The sequence below is a fragment of the Rhamphochromis longiceps genome, linkage group LG11 (assembly GCF_057381845.1).
Source record: "Rhamphochromis longiceps isolate RC_006_pf linkage group LG11, R_longiceps_female_GT1.1, whole genome shotgun sequence".
Classification (NCBI taxonomy): Eukaryota; Metazoa; Chordata; class Actinopteri; order Cichliformes; family Cichlidae; genus Rhamphochromis; species Rhamphochromis longiceps.
The window spans coordinates 36,320,538-36,339,701 of record NC_140567.1 but is presented as its reverse complement, the minus strand read 5'-3'; the positions used below and the strand labels follow the sequence as shown (position 1 = coordinate 36,339,701).

The 19,164-nt window shown below is 41.1% G+C and overlaps 1 long non-coding RNA gene across 6 annotated transcripts in view; it reads left to right on the top strand.

Annotated features, from left to right (window-relative positions):
* Nucleotides 1-19,164, top strand: part of LOC146659880 (uncharacterized) — a 48,715-nt gene that overhangs the window by 22,478 nt on the left and 7,073 nt on the right. For 2 of the 6 annotated variants that reach the window (XR_014913830.1, XR_014913833.1), the window contains exons 1-2: nucleotides 9,867-10,062; nucleotides 16,768-18,901. This is a non-coding gene — a long non-coding RNA (uncharacterized LOC146659880). Of the gene's footprint in view, nucleotides 1-9,866; nucleotides 10,063-10,086; nucleotides 16,532-16,767; nucleotides 18,902-19,164 lie in introns of those variants that run through there. The other 4 variants (XR_014913834.1, XR_014913832.1, XR_014913831.1 and 1 more) reach the window with 4 other exon arrangements.

Sequence of the window (19,164 nt, the reverse complement as noted above, 5' to 3'; positions counted from 1 at the left end):
AGTTTGAGTTTTTTTCTCACCTCCACAAACATCTGCTTATTTTATTGGCTAATTTATTTGTCTCTCTGATGATTCCACGCTAATATAATCTTTATAACTCTTTCCAAACGTGAAAGAGAATTGCCGGCAAATGAATTCACAACTTAAGCTGTCATCTAGATATATTGTGTCCTATTTGTTGTCTGGTGTGCAGAGGAGTGACAGGCTGTCCACGACCTCCAGTAAAGAGGAAAGCTTTGGTCTTTTTCTCGGGTTCACCATTATCTGTGTGACCCATCCCCTTAAAACACTCTGAAAGAGTGAAAGGTCCTGACTCTGCACTGAGCTCTAGCATAGATGTCAACCTTTGCTATTCAGCAGGCACGCTGATGCACCCTCACTGCAGGAAGAGGAAGCACAAACACGTGCATGCAGAAATAAACAGAAATACACGTGAAATCTAAAAATCTGATAAATAAGAAAAGAGGAAACTGCACATGCAAGTTATTGTTTTATACAATGATATTTGACTCTGTAGTGCACACACTTGATGAATCTCCTGCAGCTAGAGACAACCACAGGAACCTTGTTCTGGATGAGCTGTCAACAAAGAAGAGGAAAACAACTGTATAAAAGCCCCCGACCCCCACTCGCTCCCCACCCCTCTCCGCCACCTCACCCACGGAGTCCTTTCTCCCACTGACCAGTGTTGAGAATAGCCCCCTCACCCCTGTGACCCCCCCCATTGGGCCCTTTCACTTAGTAACAATGGCTGCCAGGGGCCGTGTTATTTGAGGCACTAAAGAGCCGTCCCACCAGCCCGCCCCCAGGACAATGCCCTCCCTGCTGAGAGCTTTCTTCCCCACACCTCCCTAATGACAGGTTTCATCCTCTTTTGCTCTGACCCGTGGGAGGGGCTGTGGCTCCCGGCTCAGCCCACTGCCTTTCTACCTGCTGACCCAATCCGCCAACAGGCCCGCCTCCTACTCAGTAATACACACATACAAACTTTCACTCTTATGCATTCACTGTTTGCATGCATGGAGCAGTATTACAGTAACCATATTTCAGAGGGGAAATGATTTTGACTAGATTTATTTAACACTTTTAGTTACTTTGTCCAAAGGTTCGCTCCATCTCAAATCAGCCAGTTTTTTAGAACATTTTCAGCTCGACCATCTCTGACTTGAATAAAAAGTTTATGGTAAAAGGCTTGAAAATATAGAATGAGTCCTGTGAAATTTTAACTTCACACGTCAAATATATTCCAAAATGCATCTTTTTGAAAAATGATGAAAGACTGGAGTTTAAAATATGCAAATTCTTGCAGCAGTCATTCAGACAGTTAGCATACTCACTGCCTGATCCCTGCTTGGCTCTGGTTGTGTTAGGGGGTTAGGTGTTAGGATTAGGGGTTTAAGGTTAGCATCTTCAGTTGCACCATGTGGACACAGCAGTCCGGTTATGTAAAACTACTCACATTAGATGATCCTTTTTTTATTCCCCTTAATTGATTTGCCATATTATTATTATTTTTTCATAGCATTTTCTTAATTTTCTTGAGAATTTCACGTAAAAATGTATTCTGGGGTTTTTTTGTTTTGGTTTTCTACTTTTGTGAACTGTAACTATATAACATTCAGACATTGTTGCCAATTTTCTTTTGTAAAGTTTTTCTTTAGCACGAGCTAAAATATTTGAATTCAAAGGACAGGTTTTTTTTTCATATTTTACCCAGCCAGTATTCAGTTATGTTTTGATGTATCTGTCCCAAATTAAAGATCCTGATTCATTTTGATGTTGAAGATCAGTGAAAATTTCAGGATTCAAATGTTTGAGAAATTCATGTTTAAATACTTTCTAGGATTTCAATGTAGCAAAAAAGTTACCTTAAAAGTGGGTAGATGAACCATTTTTCAAAAATATATATATATCTTTAAAAGTATTTGATATATGAAGATAAAATTTCACAGCAATTATGTCCAAACTTTTCACCGTAAAATTGTTATGTCCATAGATAACCTTGTGCTGGCACTCAGAAGAAAAGCTGAGATGCCCTCACTGCGTGCATCTTTTGGGAAGCTTTGTAAACTGGACATTATAAGAATGGTGGAGATGTAATTTGAATTTATTTAGTTTAACATAGTTCAAGTACAAAACATGAAACTGATGTAACGCACATAGGTTTATAGCTATTGCTAATTTTCAACAATTGTCCTTTGTTGGGCTTACAATCAACTTGATCTATCTGAGAGTACTGGGTTGTGCCACATGAAAAAGAGAGCTGATGCTGCTATGGTGCAAACCCGAACCTGCACAGCAATGATCCTCCTAAGAGTGAGGAAAACTCTACCTGCTGATGTGTGGAATGTTCAGCTGAAAATGTATTTGAAAAAGGTGATGCCTTTTGTCCTGAAAGATAGGCAAACAGCTGTTTGCTTCTCCTGTCATATGCAAGCATGCCCTGGACATAGCATGCAGCAAACTGAGTGCTATAACTGCCTCTAGTGTGTGTTCAAATTTGTTGTTTTTGGTCCATGTACAACCACAGTTAGCGGTGGTTCACATTGCCAGCAATAAGTCAGATTTGCTGCAGAATTTCTAGTCAGAGCCAATTAGTGGAGGGTTCAGTGATATCAGGATCTCATCTCAGCTTGTTGCAGATGATGTGGTATTGTTAGCTTCATCAGGTCACGATCTCCAGCATGTGCTGGGACTGTCTGCAGTTGAGTGTGAAGCAGCTGGGATGAGAATTAGCACCTTCAAGTCTGAGACCACAGTTCTTAACCCAAAAAGGGTGGAGTGCTTTTTCTGGGTCAGGAACACGTTGCTGCCTCAAGTGATGAAGTTTAAGTGTCTGTAGGTTTGTTCATGAGTGAGGTGAGAGTGGAGCAGGAAGCTGACAGACAGATTGGTGCAGTCAAACTCTGTGCTGGCCTGTAGTGAAGAGAGAGCTGAGTGTGAAAGTGAAGCTGTCGATTTACCAGCTGAGCTACATTCCTATGCTAAGCCTTAGGGAGAGGGTAAAGAGCTTAATCATGTGTGAGGGTCTTAGAGTAAAGTCACTATAGCTCCACATCGAAAGGAGCCGTAGTTGGAGCACCTGAGCAGGATGTACCTGTTTGATAAGCTGAGGTGTTTCTAGCATGTAATGGAGGCCCTGGGGCAGGCCTGGGACCTGCTGGAGAAGTTATGTCTTTGGCTGGTGGTCTGCTTGTCTTTATTTCATTTACTTTTATACTGGGGTCAAAATGACCCAGATTGGTTTTTTCATATAAATACAGCACACACCGTTTTGCTGAAAGTAAGTGATACAAAAATCAAAGGATGGTAAATAACCTTTTAAGAAATCATATGTATTGTACTTGGGATTAAAGTTGTAGTTTTAGTAAAGAAAAGTGAAGATTTTTAATTTTACAATACATGGAAATTAACTGTAATGTAATACAGTTATATTTGCTTCTTGCAATAAGTTATTCTTGGGGTCCGCAGGGACCTAACGTATGTAAAATTTATCAATCATTCTTCACACACAATCACATTCACGTCTGCATGAAACATGCACCAGAGATTATAACAACTGTAATGCTGATGTGCTAGGGAGCACTTGGGAGTGCACTTCATTCCCTCTCACCTCACACATGGTGCTGAGGGCTGCTGACAGATGAAACAAACCTCACCACCTTTACCTGTTTTGGAAAGGACTCCGTGCCTAAGGGGTCATGAAAAGTACTCAACATAATAACAGTCTTCCAACCTAAAATTCAGGCAAACGAAAACACCAGCGTTCAGCTGGACATTCTTCTGTGGCAGCTGCATTATTCTCTGTGACAGCATGTTAAAGGAAACCTTTAAGTCATCACTTGCCAATAGTCACTCAGCCTCAGTTAAGTTACTTGCCATTCATTATCTAAGCCTGATGCATTGCACATCTTTCCTCACAAGGGAAATCAGGCTTTCTGCTGTCATTGTGATGATGATGTATTGCTGCCATAGAAACAAAAGCATATTGGTTAGTTTACCAATTAAGTTTTTAAATTCTCAATTACTTAAAGCCAGTGAAAGGAGCTTTTCCAAGTTAATTAATGGTAGAGAAAGTTGTTTTGTTTTTTTGACGCAGTTACTTTAGAGGTCTCAAGAGGGAAACTTCCCCTCCTTCCTTCCCAGTCCCGGTGTATACTTCCTGGGAAGCCTGGTCTCAGGGCTTTAAGTCATGTTTCCATTTTAATCCTGAGTAATTATTTCCTTTCCTGAGTATTGTAGAGATTTGAAGAGACCTGGTGAGCTCTACATGTGTAAATGTTTGCATTATATTCTTTAGACAAATGACACCTATAGTCTTTTAATCTGAAACTGAAAAATCGGTCAGGCTGTCTTTATGCCTTAATGTCCTTAATGAATTTGTACTTTATCTCAACAGAGATTTCTCAGAGTAAGGTGGTTTGGTTTGTAATGGTCAAAACCTCTGTAAGCTTCCATCCTCTTCCACTCATCATTAACAGGGTTGCAGAGGGGCTGGAGCCTATCTCAGCTATCATACAGTGAGACGCAGGGTAAACCCTGGACAGGTCACCGATCTTCGCAGGGCTACCACATAGACACAGACAACCATTCGCACCCACGTTCACACCTATGGGCAATTAAGAATCGCCAGCTAACCTAACCCCACTAAATGCATGTCTTTGGACTGTGGGAGGAACCTGGAACCGACCAATCACCGAGCTGCCCTCTGTAAACAGCTATGGCAAAGGACAGGGTTGTGATAGTGGGAGTTTTCTACCTTCTGTTTCTATCCCACTTGTGGAGTGATTTTCGTGGAGTAATCTGATATTAATTACACTTTGTAAAATGCATCTGTAATTAACAACCAGCCCGTGGAACATAAAAAGAAGAAAAATAACAGCCGTTACCTGTTATCCAGACAACATGCTGACACCAGGAGCCCAGAAAAGTTGGTCGTTCCACCTAGAGGCTTGTCTACACTGTCATGGAAATTCATATTTAGTTCACATAAACACATATTTAATTATCAAAGCTAGCAGTAGTTCTTCAGTTTATACTCATTTAATTTAATAATGTTTACCACAGAGCCTCGTCTCATAAGAATCTAAAAGCCTTTCTGTTTTATGGATCCATTTAAAGTTCAACAGTTACATCACAAAGCAACAACTCTGCTTCATTAATGGAAACTGCAGCATGTAATCATATTTTATCATTCCAATGTTAAGTGAAATGTAAAAGTTGTGCACACTTAATCTAAACAACTCATTAAGAAGTTATTTTATTTTTCAGTCTTCAGACAAATAGAAGTCTGAAGACTGGGGGGTGGGGGGGTCTCTCTGCTGCTGGTCGTTGAGGTGGAGAGAGAGTGAGAAAAGCAGGCACCGTGCAGGAGTGACATGAAGGCAACAGGGTGTGACAGGATAAGCAACCCGACTGCAGGGCACACAAGAAGGAATCTTCCTCACACAATGACACACCTACACACATATACTCAACATGTACATCAAAGGCACCACTTTGTAATAAGATAACCTAATTTACTCATTCTTTACAGATCAGGTATCAACCATAAAACACTGTGGGAAAATTATTTAGTATTTATTGTTTCTAGTATAGTTATGAACGTATGTAATCCATTAATCAATCATGCTTTCAGTGTGTACTTGTCCAGCTCGTCAGCCACTCCAAGGAGCCTGTAGGGTTGGATAATATAACCTCCAAATTATATAACAATATAACAATTTCAAGGAAATTTGCTGTATTTGATATTGCAGCTTGGAGGCAACAGCTTTTATTAGTGAAAACAAAATGAAAGGGACTTTCTATCCTTCTTTTCCAATGAGCTTCTGTCATTGTTGACAGACTAACTATTTCAGATTGTGGCCTCACTTGCCACAAAGTGCAGTAGCATTGTGGTGCAATCATAGTGACACAGCAGAAGCCAAATCTTTGTAGTGTTTTCCTTGTAAATTTCAAGTAAAAGTACAAAATAACTGCTTAAGCCTTCAGTCTAACATAAAAGTGACTTAACCATGCAATTCTTCAGGACCCTGCACAATATTGTCACATAAATAATAAAACTATAATTAATAATAATAAAATAATAATACTGAAATTGGGATTTTTTTTCTAGGGCTCTGCTTGTCGAGCACAAATATCACAGGCTCCACCAAAAGCTTCCTCCTCGGGTGAGTCATTTGTTTGCTTTCAGACCATCACCAGCTGCTCATATCTCCCACTGCATGCATGAAACAAGTATGTTGTCTCCACGTTTAGCGGAGACAGTTTTCTTGCATAATTTGAAAACATTCAAGATTCAAGATTCTTTATTCGTCACATGCATAGTTATACAAGTATAACACGCAGTGAAATGTAACCTGACACGCTCCTCGACTTGTGCAAAAGGGGGGAGAGAGGAAAAACATTATATATTATATACATTAGGTGAATGTGCAGTAGTAGCATTGTGCTGGTTTGGAAGTTGTTGAAGCTGCTCCCATTTTTTGTTACCATCCGGACCTGATACAGCTCTCGCTGTCGGACATGCCTGGGTTTCTTGCTTTTGTCTTGGTATTAGGGATCATCAAGACATGGTACCCCTATGTAACTGACATCCTGATAAGGCACTTTAATGTTACTGCAGACAATATGACATTGCAAAGCCTTAACAGTGTTAATTACAACACAATGAGCCCAGTGTTTGCAACTTTAGTGACTCTTTGAAGGATAAATAAATTCTTAATTAATGCCAGTAAACTCACAGTTTCACCTGTAAAACATTTATGGGTTGCACTACCTCTGTAGCACTCTGTTGTGGCATCCAAGAGTCAGTTATCTATTGTTCTAAAACTTATCCAACAAGGGTCACAAGGCCAGGGTCTCTAACACAGCTGATAATGGACAGGTCACCAACCCATCACAGGCAAACAACACAGAGACAGACAAGCATTCGAGGCAACAAAATATGGACAAAAATGGAGGCGGCAGTGCATGCTAACACATTCTGGCTGGAGGAAGATGAGCCCCTAGATGAAGCCTGCATGCATGAGTATCTTATATATACAGATATATGAAAAAGAAGCTACATATATTTGAACAAGAAGCAGTTGTCTTGCCAGATAAAGAAAACTGAATACAACCAAAAGGAACATGATCTTATCAGTAATTTATTAAATGAAAATCAAATTTGTAAAACTCTTTCTGATTGCATATGGATGCACCAGTAGCTGCAAAGATGCTGTGATGAGACTGTTGGGGTTCTTGAACATTTTATTTACTCTAAGGTTGAAATTGCTGGTCATGTTGAACTGACACGTTGCTTGAAATCTCTGCCACTTGTATTTTAGCTCTATAACAGTGGAATTATTTATTAAAATAAATAATTGGAAATCTTTTTAAATACCCTGTCAGGCTCATTTGAATTTTTCTGAGGCTTTGGCCTTTAGATCACTGTCCAATAACTAAGATGAGGCCAGACTAAACATGTCACAGGTTTAAATAAAACAGATACCACCTGTCAATCACAAAGAATATCCGAGTCATTGGCACTTGAGTTGAAACGGTTGATTCTAATTAAATAGATTTAAAGCTGTGATAAATGTAGAGTTGTGACTGTCTTTTTATTAGTTGAAATATAAGTATATCAATATATCACCTTTATTAACAGACAGTAAGTAAATTCAACATTTGCTTCTTCAAACACTTTCTTCAACTTCACACATAACCACGGGGCCAACACCCACATACTTGTATAAAGCTGATTTTTTCACTTTACTTTAGACTACATTCCAGGACTGCCTACCTGGAGTATCTGTGCTCCAATAGATGCACCTGCTACACTTAAAGGCATTTCTGCATTAAAGGTCAGCTGGACAGCCTTCTCATGAGATACTCCTTTGTTCTATGTCCTGAAAATAGCTGCTGCTGATACAGCAAAGCACTTTAAACTGTGAAAGAAGGAAAGGACTTTATTAAAAACAACCTTGCCAAGGTTGTTTTGTACCACTAAATAGGTCCTTCAGGTAGTTTAACTTATGTAACATGGATTTTTCAGGACTCTGCTTGACTGGCACTACTGCCACATCAGTACAGCTACAAACGCACAAACCTCACTGCTTGTCCACAGATCCTCCCTGGGGGGTCACAGCGGCAAGGAGGGAGGGATTTCACGCTTGACCTTCCCCTCACAGCTTTGTGAGCCCCTTCACTCCCGCCTTGATTCTCTTGACCTACTTGGTCATCCTGGAGCAAGCCACTTATAATACCTACATCTCACCGAGCAGCACGCTCATCATCCCATCTGCAGGGCTCTTTGGCAGCAACATCTGACTGTGACTGATGCAAAAGTTTAGAGATAAAGGTTTAATCCCTTTGTGCCGAATATTGTACCGCTTACAGAATTCCGGGAAATGCATTGTTTCCTTTTTAATCCAAATCTCTAGGGATTTGTCATATGATTTCACATGTGGGGACAAGCTATAAAGCTCACATAAAATTAGATACAGAATGCTTCCTTTAAAAACACACCACCACTGGCAAAAAGCATAAAGATTGATATACCAATATCTATATGTATATATAGATATATATATACATATATAAAAATCATACAGATCCATTTCTTACCTTAGAAATGTTTAGACTGTTTCATCTGTGAAACAGTGGCAAGAAGCCATGGTTTGAAAAACAAACAAAGTTTTGCAATATATTCATCATGTTCTTTGTCTGCCTCTGATGATATGGTGTTAAGACTTCACTGATCACAGTGCAGGCTCTCTTTGTGCCAAGCTCTGGGGATTCCCCTCCTCTGCATCATCCTTTCTCACCCTCCCTCACCCCCTGCACACCCTTGGAGGAGGTGGATGGAGTGTCTTAGCACTCAGCAGCATCCAGAGCCCCCGATTTCCCCCCTGGCGAGCACCACTTAAGGCCTTCTGTCTCACACTGCAGCCGCACCAATAGTTGGAAAGCATTTTCTACTCAGATGAGCGCAAACAAAGACATGCATGTGCAGGAGCAAGGGAAGAGGGAGGAGGAGGCCGTTGGTATGTTTGGTAAACAGCGAGAAAGCCGAAGGGAGCGGCCACTCGGGAGGAGAGGAAGAGGGGAAGGGGAAATGGAGGAGAGGGAACGCGAGAAGGGGGACAGAAGGGGATCGTACGCTCAGGGAGTCGGAAGCCGGTAAAGAGTTGAGTAAAGGAAATTGCAGGGGTTTCCATGTCACAATCCACAGATGGGCTGATCACAAAGGAAGGGGACGGCACACCTGGTACTGAACAAACACATATGTATACACAGACACACAGCTGAAACTGTACATACTGCTTTATGTGGTGAGCAGCCATCCTTTTGTAGGAACAATGTAAATCCTCAGAGAGTAGAAAGTGTGCAACACCTTGAACTCCTTCATTCACATTCTCACTTTGGATTCGTAAAAGAATTGCCCGTGGCCTTGCTAACACTTCAGAGAAAGTGTGCCCCTATCTTAAGACACTTTTCAGGTCTTCAGTGTTGCCCTTCCTTTTTCTGTGGATATGGGGGTCAAACCCAAAGATGACAAAGTCCTCATATCAACACCCACACACTCCTATTTGACCCAACACTTCCCCCTGACCCTGTTGTTTTATTTGAACCCTAACAACTCTCCTAATTAAACCTCTTTCCTATTATTTTTCCGTCCTTTCCCCTGTAAAAGGCCCGGGTTTCAAAGTGCTAATAAAATAAACTGAAGGGGGCCCCATTTCTTTATTTGTATGTGTGTGAAGAGTCTGTGGGAGAAAAGGGCATGGAATAGAGGCGGGGGGAGAGAACTGGAAGGACAGAGGTTTTAGGTTCAGAGGGGGGTAAAAGAAACATAGGTCAAAGGAAACAAAGAAGCGCGAGACCCTGAGGTCAAGCTGCCTGGTGTCCACAGTCACCGGGCTGCCGTTGTTGCAGGGCAAATGGCCTCACTTGTATAATCGCTCAGATATGTTTTGTCCACGAGAGTAGGATAGAATATATCACGGAGCAGCTGACAGACGAACAATAGATCACGTTCTGTGGAAGTCCAACCAGAGCGTTCGCAGGTCCTTTGAGTTGGTGAGTACATCTGGAAGAGCCAAGATTAACCCTGTGCTTGCTGGCCTTGCATATGGCTGACCCCTTTGACCTGAGCTGCAGCCTTAACAATATTGCTTATGGGATATTATAGAAGTTAAAGATACCCCATAGAGGGGGCATCCTTTTTAGACGTGATTGAAAAACTACAAAAGTGTTGCATGTTTTTAGGAGATTACAACAGCTGGCTGTTTTCAGTTGGAATCAAAATGGAAGCGTGAAAGGCACACCACTGGTTTTCTGAGGCTGCACTTAATCTGTACAGATCCTACTGCAAAACAGATTGTCAGAGGATGAAACAGCTTTGGAAATCTATTTCCAATGCAGTGGCATTAAATTTAGGGGGTTGTGTCCAATGCAATTTACTTTAGACCACAACCGACAACCTGAGTGAAGCAGATACCTTTTTTTATTTGTTTGTTTACTGCACAACTCCTTCTGAAAAACTTTTCAGGATAATTTACAATCACAAAGAGTGTCTAGGGAACATGCAGCAGAAGCTCAGGATGCATTCCCACCAGTGGAAAAACTTTGCCATGCCTGTTGTGGTCCTCTGGTCCTTGATGCTAACCTGCCGTTTCTGTCCTTCGACTTTGTTTTTTCTCTCCCTCTCTCTCCTGTCGGTATGCATTATGGGTTTATGCTGCCTTTCAGACACAGGATTTCCCTGCACTCCCTGCACAACTGACACACCTGAAAGCTGTTTGCAATCAAGTAACCTGTGTACAATTGGTCATTAACCTACCTGCTACTCAAGTCTAAAGAAATGCCTCGTTGTTGCTACTGTGATGGTGTTGTTTGACTTCTATGGTCCGTATGGGCTATGTTACTGGGTTTGCTTACCTTGATCTAACCTGGCTTACCTCTGTGAAGCCATGAGAACAAGAATCTGAAAGCAGGGTGCCAGTTTAGCTCATGGACTGAGCAGATAGCTATCTCCTTAGGCTGAAATGCAACAGTTTTAGTCCGGCCTGGAGCCCTTAGTTGTATGTCTTCCCCCATTCTCTATTCTTGCTCTCCACTACCACACCATCCAAAGATAAACTGAGAGTGTTTCAGTTGACCATCTGCTCCAAAATTACTGCCTTGCAATACCTGTTTATTCTCCATGCCTGCAATAAATCTGTTAAACTTTTATTTCAGTGTCTTGTGTCTGAGTCTAGATCTGAGCCTTGACAACTGCGCTGTCTGGGTAGAGTGTGCAGAAGGCAGGCAGGAAACATTAGACCCACTATCTATTTACTTAACAGTTACTTTGGCTATTCTCAAATGTGTGTCATTTTACATTACATGATTTTATACAGTGAAGATTCCAGTTAAAGATCATTTAATGTTGAGTCCAAAACTCTTGCTCTGATACACAACTCTGTCTGTCTAATGATAAAGTCTGCATTGCATGTGCATGTGTCCCCCTCCCAAGGCCAGAGTGAGAACCCCTGTAAAAATGAACATTTAATCATGATAGTACTGGCCAAAACAAGAATAAGCACCTGCTGGTTTATCTGGGATATCCAAATTGTGGATATCAGGTTTAAGACGTCCTGCTCCGCCTGCTGGCTATTATTTATGAATCTTACTCAGACTGTAGCTGATGGAGCCGAGATTGGATTTCAGCAAATGGGTTTCTTCTTTCACTGTCCACACAGACTTTTACCTGCAAGGCACGCTCAAAAGGAGCTTATTATGTGAGAAAACTGGCTTTTTGTTGAGTGAACCAGAGTGATGTTAACATAGGTTGCACTACCTCTGTAGCACTCTGTTGTGGCATCCAAGAGTCAGTTATCTATTGTTCTAAAACTTATCCAACAAGGGTCACAAGGCCAGGGTCTCTAACACAGCTGATAATGGACAGGTCACCAACCCATCACAGGCAAACAACACAGAGACAGACAAGCATTCGAGGCAACTTCCGTGCCAGTAATCCGCATATTTCTCTCATATTGGTTTCTCTTCATTTTCTCACAGTTAAATCCAGAATCAAATCTAATCGGACTGTTGGGGCTTCTCTGTATATAAAGTGCCTTGAGGTGACTGTTGCTTTGATTTGGCATTTTATAAATACAATTGAATCACATTGAATTAATTTACAGTGACCAACTAAGCCAGGGGTGGGCAACTCCAGGCAACTGCAGGTTTTAGATGTGTCCTTAAACCAACACAGCTGATTTAAATGGCTAAATTAGCTCCTCAACATGTCCTGAAGTTCTCCAGAGGCCTGGTAACGAACTAATCATGTGATTCAGGTGTGTTGACCCAAGGTGAGATCTAAAACCTGCAGGACACCGGCCCTCGGGGCCTGGAATTGCCCACCTCTGAACTAAGCTAACGTCCATGTCTTTGGATTGTGGAGGAAACACAGCTACCACTGTGCCAACCACTCAGTCAGTACTTACAGATATTGTCAACCAAAGCATTAGACTGACTGTCCAACAGACATCCCTACATACTCCTAACACTGCTAATGCATACGTCCATCATCGAAAACTAATGTGCAGCAGGTGCAGAGTGACACCAATGACCACAAGAGAAAACTCGATGCTGATCAGTTCCGTTTATGATATTTGGAGCTGAGCCATAAATGTGACCAGTGTCTGTTAACTCTCACTCTGATTTTATGATGATAAACTTATTGGAGTGGAGCTTTATGAGCACAGGTTTATGTGTCTTTCTGCAGCAAATATAAAAGCAGCTGTGTGAATATCATGAGCTTTGTTGGTCAGCTGAACGTTCTTACACACCGGCTGTCACTCAAATCCCACAAAATATTCTAAACACTGGTGTTTGAATAACTTACAACCTCTTGACTAAAAACATAAGCACCGAGTAATACCCAAAGGGAGAGGTGATAATATAATATGGTGATATGATATGATAATATGATAATAGCTTCAGGCTGTGCATGAGATATAAACATGATCATATAGAGTGTAGAGTACTCCAGGGGGTTAAGTGAATGCAACCCTCCTTGAGACATAGTGCTAAAAAATGGGGTGGGAAATAGAGGCAAAGAAAGTCTTGTGTCAGGGTTCAGTCATGAATACCTGGGAACCCCAGAGAGGCTGAGTGAAGAGGGAACACGGAGCATGTTCAGCTCAGCATTAAGGAGCACTCTTTAAAATGCTGAATGAAAGCTGATAAAGAGAGGTCAAAATAAGTTTATGAGGAGAATGCCACTTAAGGCAAGGAGCAGCTAGCCCAAGTGTGCAAACTGGGTCATGACTTGCACTGAGAATGATGTGATTGACAGCAGTTGAGGTGCAACAGGAATGAGACACCGGTTTGAAGTCTGTGAGCAGGAGTAGGAAGATCACAGATGTCGAGCAAAAAGGTTGAGGGAGAGCTGGGAGAGGGTAATGAGTGAGTCGCAAGAGAAGGCCTTGAAAGAGTCTTATCTGTGACCCATCTGTCTTGACATGCACACTCCTCTGGTTAGTGCCCTGGAGGGGAGGGAAGGGGAGCTGCATGCGTGTCAGTTACTGAGTGCACAAGGCTTAGGGCTAAGGCATTGGCCTGTGCACTCTGGCCCAAAAACTAGCCTAACCAGCCCCATGCTTTAACACCCCCAGGAAAAACTCCCGTGACTTACTGCTGTGATCATGTGATTGACTGAGCTCTACACTGGGAACTAAAAACAGAGTAAGGAAAAAGGGTGTCACACGTCAGTGAAGATAAAGATGTTACTTTCTTTCTCTTCTTCTCTCGCTTTTCTCTTCACCATAGCTGTCAGCTGATTTGTCACACATTTTGTTAGTCAAGCCCAGATGAATGACGAACCTTTTAATGCATTCTCAATCATCCAGGAAAGTAAATCTCCAAAAGTTGAATCCGTTCATCTGGACGTAGCGTTTTGTGGGAGAAACGTTTCGTCACTCATCCAAGTGACTTCTTCAGTCTCAGCTGACTGCAGGTTTCCCCAATCTTATAAACAGTACATTTGCATAATGACTGAAACCAGCCCACTGTTTATAAGATTGGGGAAACCTGCAGTCAGCTGAGACTGAAGAAGTCATTTGGATGAGTGACGAAACATTTCTCCCACAAAACGCTACGTCCAAATGAACGAATTCAACTTTTGGAGATGAACCTTTTAATTCATGGAAAAGCGTGATTTTTGAAATGAGTTCAACCAAAGACTTTATATAAATGTTATTTAATCTTAAGGCGCTTTAAACCTACATTCTTCTCAGTTAGCAACATTAATGGGTTTGTGAGACAAGTTAGTCTCCATGGTAACTTTTTTTTAATAAACAGGAGCGGATTATGTTCAGTTTTGTTTTAAAATCAGCCGGGTCAACCATGACTTCATTTTTTTTCCCAATATGTACATATACAACCTCCTGCTGGGGGAAAATGTTTTATATGTTCAAGTTGAGCCATACCTCACAAATGTCACAAATTAAGTGTTTTTTATTGATTTCCTTTTTTAAATAAATGTAAAGTTACAAAGCAATTTCCATGTTTCCCTTATTAGGTTGTGAAACAATAACCTTTAATATTTAAATGTAACCAGTTTAAAGTTTCAGAGTTGTAACGAGCAGCTGTCACCACTTAGAGCACACTCAATGTTAAAATAGTTAACTGCAATTAAAGTGTTTGGAGGTTTTTTACCGTTCTGTGCGCTAAAACACCAGATTAGTAATTTTCTGCTGCGTTGATCTCTTCTCATATTTGCAACAGTGTTGCATTTTATTGTTACATTCTCTGTGGTCTTCGTATATTTCATCATAATTGCAGATAATGTCACTGATCAGAGTAGGCAAAACTCACACACGCCCCTTTTTATGTGAACACGCACACAGCCTGAAATAGAAAGCCTGGGTTCAAAGACAAAGTCAATAACCACCAACATGAAACTTGTGACTTGGGTTTTAGGTTTTGTCAACCACGATAGACTAAAGGAGAGTCTGCTTTGTTGAACTTTGTTGGTAGTACATCCCTCCTTCTATGACTTCAGTAAACATTTTTCTGATGAGTTTATGGTCTCAATCATTATTTTGAAGTCGTACTGAATAGACCACATAATGTTTATTTTGTACATTACTGCTCCCATTAAAGTAAAAAAGAGTATTAAACAGGCTTTAATTTAGGGTGGGTTATCTTGTGAAGTGAAGAGTGTGCAGTGTGCTCAGTTTCTCAGTCAGATTCACATCTGTAGTTTCCAAGCCACCAGCAAAGCAACGGAAAACCGCTCAGCTCTCAAATGCAAGACAGGACATTGTTAATCCATGGGTAATGTCACAATTGCTACATGCATCTCTTATATACAGTCTGTGATTAAATAGCAATTATCGAAAATCATTGAAAACTGGGACTTTTAACTCATGAAAGTGGAATGAGCATCTATGAGGTGACGTTCTAAAATATAAATAAAAGTTTAATTTCTTCTCATTATTAAGTTTAAGAGTTACAATCACCAACCTATTTCCTGAGACACTAAAGATTATTTTACACTGAAAATTTTCTTCAGGAAACTAAATTTCATCTGTTACTTTCAGTTATTTATTCTTTTTTGATTGGATTATTTTATACTTATTTATATTAGATAACTAATATTTTTAGTTATCTAATATAAATAATCGCCATCTGTAGCCAACTAGTAACACTTCTCTCTATTGTAACATAAAATGTGGTTTTGCTTATGTACATGAGCGCTTTAATGACTTTATCTCATTCATCTAGTAAATTACATGTAACTTTTGGCACAGTCTTAAACATTTGGCAATAATGAAGGTGCACAAATGGCAGTGAGTGCTTGTACAATAAAAGGATGGGGGGGGGGGGGGGGGGGGGGGAGCGGGTTGTTTCTTGAAATCACATTTAACACTTCAGCTGTGATTAGGAAGCAGTTCATTCAGCAAACCTTGTACCTATCAGCACAAGTTGTTTTGCATCTAGTCCAACCTCCTAAGTTGTTTGCTTTTACTTGCATGTACAGCACACCTGGGAGATTTACCATAATGAATACCTGATGTGGTGAAGCAGTTAATTCCGCCTATAAAATAACTCCCTTCCTCCTTCCTGTGGGCCCCGGCTGTTGTTTATCAAACGAGGTAATGTGCTGTCATGTGACCCCTCCTCCCTCCCAGCAACCCACCTGTGTAGACTTTTCTCTTAATCCTCCTCCACCCCCCAAATCTTTTTTTTTCTGCGCTTTGAATACTTAGACTACCGAGTGTAACTAATTCTCCCACACAAGGATATTGTTTTCTCCCTATCTCTGCTTTTGTCCTTTCCTTTCAAGGCAGCTATTCACTGATTTCATTAGTCAGCGGTGTGGTGTGAGAGAGTTGGTGAGGGTGGGGGCTTTCCAATTAAAAAGCCTTAATAGCCTATTACCATCACCTTTAGTTCAACTCTTTTTTTTCTTTTTTACAACATGAAACAAGCTAAAGATTAATCACCAGCAGAGGAGCACGGGAGCTCATAAAAGTAATTCGGTAATTATTAAATTGTAAGTAGGACTGATCATTTTGAGACCTTTTTGCTAATATTGAGTCTGTGATATAGAATTGTTCCAATTAACACCAAAGACTAAAGGACCAAACTGGGTGCTTTTGTTGAGCTATTGGTACTGTGCAGTACACCAGGTTTGGCATTAAAGGCAGTAAATGTAATGAGTGTTGTTCTTAGAGGGGTTTAAATGAAATGTGTTTAACAGGCGACTCTTCCTCCACACATGCTGCACAGATCCTGCAGCTGCCCAGGGGGCCAAAAGAAGACGCCAGTCCCTCGAGACAGACAAACCACCCTTTCTCAGACACCCATTTGTCGTACCCACCCCACCTCCCCCCTCTCTGTCCCTACCGATGGATGACCCTGCGGCCAGCCAGGGTCAGCTGCGCAAAGGGAGCCCCCTGCACTCCGGCCCTCGGTCCGGAGCCGCAGCGTAAATCAGGGACTGTTCATCGCGGGAACCCTGCCCTGCCCGGGGTCCCAGCCCAGGCTGGCACCATCTGTCCCAGGCCTCTGACGCAGAAACAGAACTGCCAAGGTGGGTTCCCACTGACCTGGTGCACCCCCCAGGCCATGCAGGCCAGATCTGAGACCGGAGACAGATCCATCACTGCTGGAGTCTGGAGATGATGGAAGAGGCATGGTATACATCTAGTGAACAGTAGTTCTGTGTGAGAATGAGCTGATACAAGGGAAGAATGAACCCCATTTTCAACAATAACAGAAATTCCTTATGGTAAACTATAGTCAGTTACATCATAAAAACCATAGCTTTACAGTGAATTTCTGATAGACGAGTACCTGCAGAAATTAATACATAAAATACACCTTGCATATATTTAGCGAAGTTGGTGTTTAACTGGCGTTTTATAACTAATAGAATAAAACACTGCTCATAAAAGTACGTCTTTACATTAACTTGGCACATCCAAACATCAATCAAGCCCTTTCATAAACTCTAGCCACTCAGCAGCCACCCTGAAACATCTCTTATTACTTATTTTGAAGCATTTAATAATTAACTTTAATTTTAAAGGCGAAAGGGACATAAAAAGAACAGCTGTGGAATAACTGGCTAAAAATAAAAACTGTTTTAATTGTTTTATTTGGATCAAAAGAAAAAAAGACATTTCTCAGTTGGAAGTTACAGGATCCTTTGAGTTACATGTCTCTTTCTTTTGATGTCTCTACTTCAGCATTTTTAAAAATGTGGGAAAAATACTAGACTATCCTAATAAGTCTTTAGACCAAATGTGCCAAGCTGACTGTAAAGATTAAATACAGTAAGAAAGAAAAAACAAACAAAAATAAGAACATGTAAAAAGAAAAAACTTTTTAAACTGAAGTAATGAACGTTCACTCTCACTGAACTGTCACCTTCCAAACAACCATGAGTGGAGTCTCCATCTGACTGGACGCTAATTGTACTGCTACAGGCAACTCTTAAATTTTATTTTCCTAGCTGAGCTAGTTGACCCAATTATTTAATGAACAGCCATTTCAGTGAAAGCTAAATTACTGATCTCTGGATACACTTAGAACTGCACCTCTGGCCAAAACAGTGACCGAGCAACCCTATTATTTTCCCGTATAACTGCCACGGCTGAATAGGTGATGTACTAGAAGCGCATGTAAAACAGTCCAACCTTTTAAGTGCAAAACAAGTCCCTGCACTCCACCTCATCATCCTTGATGTCTTTTCCCTCTCCATCCATAACAGCACCTGGAATTGTGACCAATAAATTACGTCAGCAGAGACAGTCTGCAGGTCCCGGGGCCTTGCAGCCCAACGTACGGCTTTCTCTCACAGCCCCAGCTTCATTTCTTGCACCCTTAGGTCTGACTCTAATGGGCAAGCAGGGGTCATAAAGTGGTTGTTTCTGTTTTTCCTTTTTCCAAACCAGTGACACCAGTTGTTCACCTTCCTCACCGAAGCCTTTTGTGCGGCCTGACAGGCTGTCAATTCCAGGCAGGGGATGATTGTAGAAGATGACACGCATTACCTTGAGGTGACATCACATTCCACCAAAGGCCTGAGTTCAGCAACTTGTCTTGAGCTAACAATAACTTTGAACAGTTTTGCAGCACAGCGTTTAACGCTTGCTTTGGCTCGGTGATATCTGCTTGGCATTGCTGCTTTTGTCCTACACGTAATCTGAACAAAACTCAAATGAATCTTTCAGTTGAATGAAACCTTATGTTGAGTCAGACTCCCTCCAGTTATTTTTCTTGTCTTATCTATTTGGCAGGCGTGAGAGGTGATTTTTGGCCATCATCAGGGTTGAGGACAGGACAGGAAGACCTTTACAGTGACACGACTCAAAAATAGACGCCCACCCACATACAGCGCACGCAAACTGACTGTAAAGTATGCATCATCCTGAGAACAAGCAGAAACTCCATTTTGTACTTTTTGTGTAAAAGTTCAATGTGAAACTCTGAGAACAAAAATACATGAATTATAATTCAAAATACATCTAATTTACAAATTAGCAATAAAATACTTCTATTTAAATAAACACATTTTTGTCTTAAAGTGTATTTTGTTGATAAGCTTCTCTTAGCTTAGTCCTGGGATTTGAGCATTATACCAGTTTGTGTTTTTAATATCACTACATGCATAATCATAAG